General features: G+C 33.8%; 1 pseudogene; it reads right to left on the bottom strand.

Annotated features, from left to right (window-relative positions):
- Positions 1-3,834: 3,834 nt before the first annotated feature.
- Positions 3,835-5,358, bottom strand: LOC138434678 (histone-lysine N-methyltransferase SETMAR-like; annotated as a pseudogene).
- Between the last annotated feature and the right edge of the window lie 1,504 nt (positions 5,359-6,862).

Below are 6,862 nucleotides of genomic sequence, written 5' to 3'. Positions count from 1 at the left end.
GTAGTGTAACATATTAACAATATGGGTGGTGAGGGATATACGGGAACTCTGTGTGAGTTTCGCAAATTTTATGTAAATAGAAAATAATAAAATTAAATATGAAAAAATGAAAACTTAATTACTTGGTTTATTTGAGTGTCACAACTTCATTTATCAATTTCACAATGAAATATCAAGATATTTCAATTTTTCCCATTATGTTTGCATTAATTCTTTGCTGCTTTGAGATTTAGGAGGATATATAGAAAGTGATGCTGGAATTATATGATAAAGTATTTATGATCCACAATAAGTATAGTAAATATGGTGAAAAAGCTTTTTAAAAGATTAGTTTACAGAAATAACTGTTTCAGTCAGGAGGAAGAAAAGGTTTGAGAGTAAAACTTTAAAGGAAAACTTATAGAATTCTATTGTAATGACAAAAAATTCAGTCAATTCAATTCTTTCCAAACTGTACTTTAAGATTAGGAATATTAAAGAGAATACTCTGTGAAAAATCATACCATGATCTCTTGAATCATAGTGTTGAAGTCACTTAGTGTTGACTATGGTGCAAATAGTATTAGCAGATTAAAGCAGAGTTAGATACTATAAAAAATTTTAACACATAGCTTCTTTATTTTCTAATTTTTTTAAAAAAATTAATTAAAGTATAGTTGATTTGCAATGTTGTGTTTAATTCTTTCTGTACAGCAAAGTGACTCTGTTACACAAATATCTTCCTTTTCCTTCTTTTCATTATGATCTATCATAGGATAGTGAATATAGTTCCCAATGCTATATAGTAGGACCTTGTTGTTTATCCATCTTATATGTAGTAGTTTGAAGCTGTTAATCCAAAACTCCCAGTTTTCCCTTGCCTATACTCCCTCACCTTGGCAACCACAAGTCTGTTCTTTATATATCTGAAAATCTGTTTTTTGTTTCAAAGATTTGTTCATTTGCATAATATTTTAGATTCCACGTTTAAGTGATATTATATGATATTTCTCTGTCTGACTTACTTTGCTTAATATGATAATCTCTAGGTCCATCCATGTTGCTGCAAATGGCACCATTTCACTCTTTTTAATGGCTGAATAGTATTCCAGTATATATTATCACATATTCAAAATTCATTCATTCATCTGATGATGGACATTTAGGTCATTTCCATGTCTTGGTCATTGTAAATATTGAGAACCAGCTCCTTTAAATGTGGAGGTAGAGAACTGGTTTCTAACCAAATTTTTCTAGCTGTGCAGAAATCTACTCATCAAAGGTATTATTAGCAAAATAAGATATTGTGCTAAACTCTATTTAAGATTTATAGTAACAACTGGATCAGTTTTAACTTAGTTTCAGATTATTTAGCTTAGCTTCAAATGGTATTGGAATTATTCATCTGTAGCATATTTGCCTGAAACATATTACCCTCACATCTTTTTTCTTACTGATTCATCCTGTTGCTTAAGTACCATGTTGAACTCTACCAAGGAACGAATAGGTTTTTGATGTCTTCTCAAATTCCAGGATTGTCCTTCATTCTGGTGTAATTATGAAGTAATTCAAGAGAATAACTTTTGTAGTTTCTTTCATAGCCAAATATATTTATGTTATTGAAAACCACTGTAAAACAGTGCCACCAAGAAATCAGAGTGTACGATAAATTAAGGTTTTAAAAAAATGAAAAATAGTGTAATTGCTATTTACATATAAAATCACCTCTAAACCCATTATTCTCTAGCAAAAAATGAAGACTTAATATCTGTATAATCCTCTTAGCCATAATTAGGATGAAATAAAGAATTGAACAAATGTTTAAATTTCACAAGGCAGCTCGGGGTTAGAGGAACAATTGAAAATGTCACATAGGACAAAGTCATAGAGTTTGGACTGTGAAAGTTATGGCTCAATTTAATTTGATAAATAATATTAATTGCAGCAGAGAGGAAACAGGTAACCTTAGAGGAAATTATTCAGAATCGAAACAGTATCTAAAGCAAAGCAACATGTTTAGATTTATTTTTATGAGACAGCTACATTTTGTTGTGCTCTACAGGAAGAGCCAAAATTCAAGGGAAAAAAAAAACAGTCCTAGGAAAAGAATATAATACTAAAAGTATCTTATTACAATAAAATGTAATGGATGCTGCAGAAAGAGTACATGAATTATTAGATGACATTTGTTCATTATCTGGGTTAGAAACCAACCCACTAGCCTTTGATTTTGGCTGGTTGTAGTAAAGCTTTAAGAATGAGTACCAGTAAATCATACAAGGTGCTTTGTCTGGGGTTTTCAAGGTGGTACATTGTTCAATTTGTAAAAATATTATGTAGAGAAGCTAGACGAGACATGTTTCAAAGACAAACCTTGAAATGTGCTGAGGATTTATGGAAAGCAAGTCAAGGTCATTTTTGTACCTATGCAAAGGGAAAAAATGTCAGCAAAGAAAAACAAAAAGAAAGTTTTAAATTATTCATAAAATTGAATGCATTACAAAAGCCTTTTCCAACAGAACAGTATCTGTACATTTTATAACTAGAAATTGTTGATCTTGGCTCTCTATAAAACATTTTTAAACCATACCTCTTAATTCCAAATAGACATAGAGAATTGTATAAAGATCAGTGAAAATAAGTAATTATTTAAGAACTTGATGAATAATACATTGCCTTGCCACCTGCAGTCCTATATACATTCTAACACAATCTGAAGATAACTTTATTTTGTACAATTCTTTTAGTCTCTGAGGGGGGAAAATAAAGGAAATGGTGCGATAACTAACTAAAACAGAATCCTAACTACCTTATTTTAAATATAAATTACAGTTAAATGAAGCTAGGTTTTGGTAATATACTATCTGTACAACTAAAATGGAATAATAGTATATGGATTACTTGTTCCTTACATTTTCTGTTTTGGATACTAGCATTTTATGATTCATATCAATAAATGAGACAAACACAATGTTAATATCTCTTATTTGAAATATATCACTGGTTTCTCTTGTTATAATGAATAGACCCTGTCATTCTGACTTTCTAGCTAAAATGGAAACATTCAAAACTTGGTGACATTGGCACTGTTTTATCAGATTTCTGTTACTTTTCTTGAATATGTTTTTATATCTGTAGTTACTTTTATATCTCTCCCAGTTTGTCAGAAGGAGAGTGAGGTGTTTTTTACATATTTAAAAGCAGAATAGATTAAAACTTCTGGAAAATTAGAGAGAAGTAGAATTGTGTAGTGGTTAAAAGGAGCGACTTTGGAGCTGAGTTCCAAGCCTGGATCTTTCACTTACCAGCTTTGCAAGCTGACTAAGATAATAAACATCAGTAAGCTTCAGTTTGCTCTGTGTAACATAAGAATTATAAAATCATATTAATAAGAATATCTTACCTAATAGTCATTTTTAAGGAGTAGAGTGTTGCATGCAAATTGTTAACAGGTCAGTGTTAAGGGTAGCAATTATCATTAGGTGCAGTTGATGGGATTAAAATAGAATAGCAAAAAATACATATATTTGCACATTTGCATATGACTTTACTGTGGAGAAAGAGTGTGTATATTGCATTATAGTAGCATAATTGAACATAATTTTATTTTGGGAATATATTAATTTGAATGGTAAATGATTCTAAATTATCTAAGGGGTATCTTTTTCAATTATTTCCCCTAGAAGAAAAAAAATCTTCAGAAATGGACAGAAGTTATAATTACACATGGTGAACATTAAAAATATTGTAGTATTATCTAGTTTATGTGATAGATCTATTAGATTGGTACAAAAGTAATTGTGGTTTCAGACTGTGAACCTTAAATTATAATAACTAGGCTCAAACACATCTTTATTAATCAAAATAGGAACCATTACAATCAATACAATTTTGCCGATGAGAAATAAGTGTGTTTATTCCTGTAGCACAAAAATATCTGCTTTGGGATTTGATGAACTCTTGGAAAGGATTTTCTGCCTCCTGTTGATTGTGGAAGCATTTTCCCTGTGAAAAGTCGTTAAAATGCTAGAAGAAGTGGTAGTCAGTTGTCAAGAGGTCAAGTGAATATGGCAGATGAGGCAAAATTTCGTAGCCTAAGTCATTCAACTTTTGAAGTGTTGGTTGTATAATGTGCACTCAGGTGTTGCCATGGAGAAGAGTTGGGCCCATTCTGTTGACCAATGTATCTGTAGGTGTTTCAGAGTTCAGTGCATCCCATCGATTTGCTGAGCATACTTCTCAGATGTAATGGTTTCATCAAGATTCAGAAAGCAGCAGCGGATCAGGGCAGCAGCAGACCACCAAAGAGTGATCGTGACCCTTTTTTGGTGCATGTTTGGCTTTCAAAAGGTACATATACACAATGGAGTATTACTCAGCCGTAAAAAAGAATTCATTTGAATCAGTTCTGATGAGATGGATGAAGCTGGAGCCGATTATACAGAGTGAAGTAAGCCAGAAAGAAAAACACCAATACAGTATACTAACACATATATATGGAATTTAGGAAGATGGCAATGACGACCCTGTATGCAAGACAGGGAAAGAGACACAGATGTGTATAACGGACCTTTGGACTCAGAGGGAGAGGGAGAGGGAGAGGGTGGGATGATTTGGGAGAATGACATTCTAACATGTATACTATCATGTGAATTGAATCGCCAGTCTATGTCTGACGCAGGATGCAGCATGCTTGGGGCTGGTGCATGGGGATGACCCACAGAGATGTTATGGGGAGGGAGGTGGGAGGGGGGTTCATGTTTGGGAACGCATGTAAGAATTAAAGATATTAAAATTTAAAAAATAAAAAAAAATTTTTTAAAAAAAGAAAATGAAAGTGAAAACAAACAAACAAACAAAAAAAAGTGCTTTGGCACTTCTTCTTGGTCCAGCCACCGAGCTGGTCATCTCCAGTCATATAAAAATTGACTTTTTGTTACACATCACAATATAATCAAGAAATGGCTCCTTGTTGTTGCATTAAGAGAAGTACAATAAGAGAAGGCAACACTTCAAAATAACATTTTTTCTGATTTTTGGTCAGCTCATGAGACACCCACTTATTGAGCTTTTTCACTTTTCCAATTTGCTTCAAATGCAGCACAACCACAGAATGGTCAACATTGAGTTCTTCAGCAGTTTCTGTAGTTGTAAGAGGATCAAGTTAGATGATCATCTCAGTTGGTCCTTGTTACTTTTGATGGCTGGCCATTGTTCTTCTCATCTTCAGGGCACTCTTCTCCTTTGCAAAACTTCTCGAACCACTGCATTGTATGTTCGTTAGCAGTTTCTGAGCCAAATGCATTGTCGACGTTACAAGTTGTCTCTGCTACTTTACGACCCATTTTGAACTCAAATTTGCTTTTTGTCTAACATCATTTCTGTAGTCTAAAACAAGTATAAAATAAACAATGAGTAATAAGTCATTAACGAAACAGCATAAAGTGAGACATGTGCATTAAAATGATGCATAACATAACCACCTTTAAGAATGTATTCCAATATCAAAAAGCAAAGTTCAACAATGCAGAACCACAATTGCTTTTTTTTTTATGTTAGACTCAAAATTTTTCTTTTATTTTTTAAAATTGATTTATTTGTTTTAATTGGAGGCTAATTACTTTACAATATTGTGGTGGTTTTTGCCATACATTGACATGAATCAGCCATGGTTGTACATGTGTCCCCCCCATCCCGAACCCCCCTTCCACATCCCTCCCACCGCATCCCTCTGGATTGTCCCAGTGCACTAGCTTTAAGTGCCCTGTTTCATGCATCGAACTTGAACTGGTCATCTATTTCACCTATGGTAATATAGATGTTTCAATGCTATTCTCTCTAATCATCCCACCCTTGCCTTCTCCCAATACAGTATATTAACACATATACATGGAATTTAGAAAGATGGTAATGATGACCCTTATATGTGAGACAGAACCGCAATTACTTTTGCACCAACCTAATATATGTAATCTGAGGTTCACCACTAATTTTTTTTTCCTTTCTTAAATGGAATTTGATTAGAAGTTTTTTAAAGATTCTTTCCTATGCTAAGATATTACTGCTATGCTATACGTTCTTCAAGAGCAACGAGAATAATAGTCTCTTAGATGTTTACACTGTTTTGTAATTTATTACTTCGCATTAGATTCTCACAACAACCCAGTTAGGGAGCACCTCAGTCTTGTTCTTTTTCAGATTATAAACTGCATGGCTGATACAGGCAGAGCAGGGATAGAAACTGGCCTCAATATCCAGGGCTTTTTCTTTAAAGTGTCACTGCTTTGTGATGTTTGTGTATTTCTTTTAATCCTATCTTTGAGAATCTAGATGAAAACCTTGAACATAGTATGTGTTTAATAAATGCTTTATCACTTGCTTAATCATAAAAAGACAGGAAATAAGTAATTTCATTTTTCTAATACAATTTAATCTTAATTTATTTATGAGTGCCCCCATATGGAGAAGGCAATGGCACCCCACTCCAGTACTCTTGCCTGGAAAGTCCCATGGACGGAGGAGCCTGGTAGGCTGCAGTCCATGGGGTCGCAAAGAGTCAGACACGACTGAGCAACTTCACTTTGACTTTTCACTTTCATGCATTGGAGAAGGAAATGGCAACCCACTCCAGTATTCTTGCCAGGAGAATCCCAGGGATAGGGGAGCCTGGTGGGCTGCTGTCTATGGGGTCACACAGAGTCGGGCATGACTGAAGTGACTTAGCAGCAGCAGCAGCATTCCTTTATAGCAGCAAAACAGTTAAAGTGCTCTTTCATGTAATTTATTCCGGGAAAATATTTAATCCAGTTCAATTTATTTTGTTCAGTTTTCAGTCTCAATTCCCTTCTTGACTATCTTCCTCTTCATAAATATTATTCCTTCC

The sequence above is a fragment of the Ovis canadensis genome, chromosome 2 (genome assembly GCF_042477335.2).
Source record: "Ovis canadensis isolate MfBH-ARS-UI-01 breed Bighorn chromosome 2, ARS-UI_OviCan_v2, whole genome shotgun sequence".
In the NCBI taxonomy this organism is placed as follows: domain Eukaryota; kingdom Metazoa; phylum Chordata; class Mammalia; order Artiodactyla; family Bovidae; genus Ovis; species Ovis canadensis.
The sequence above is the reverse complement of the archived record's forward strand: the minus strand, read 5'-3'. Positions and strand labels throughout refer to the sequence as shown.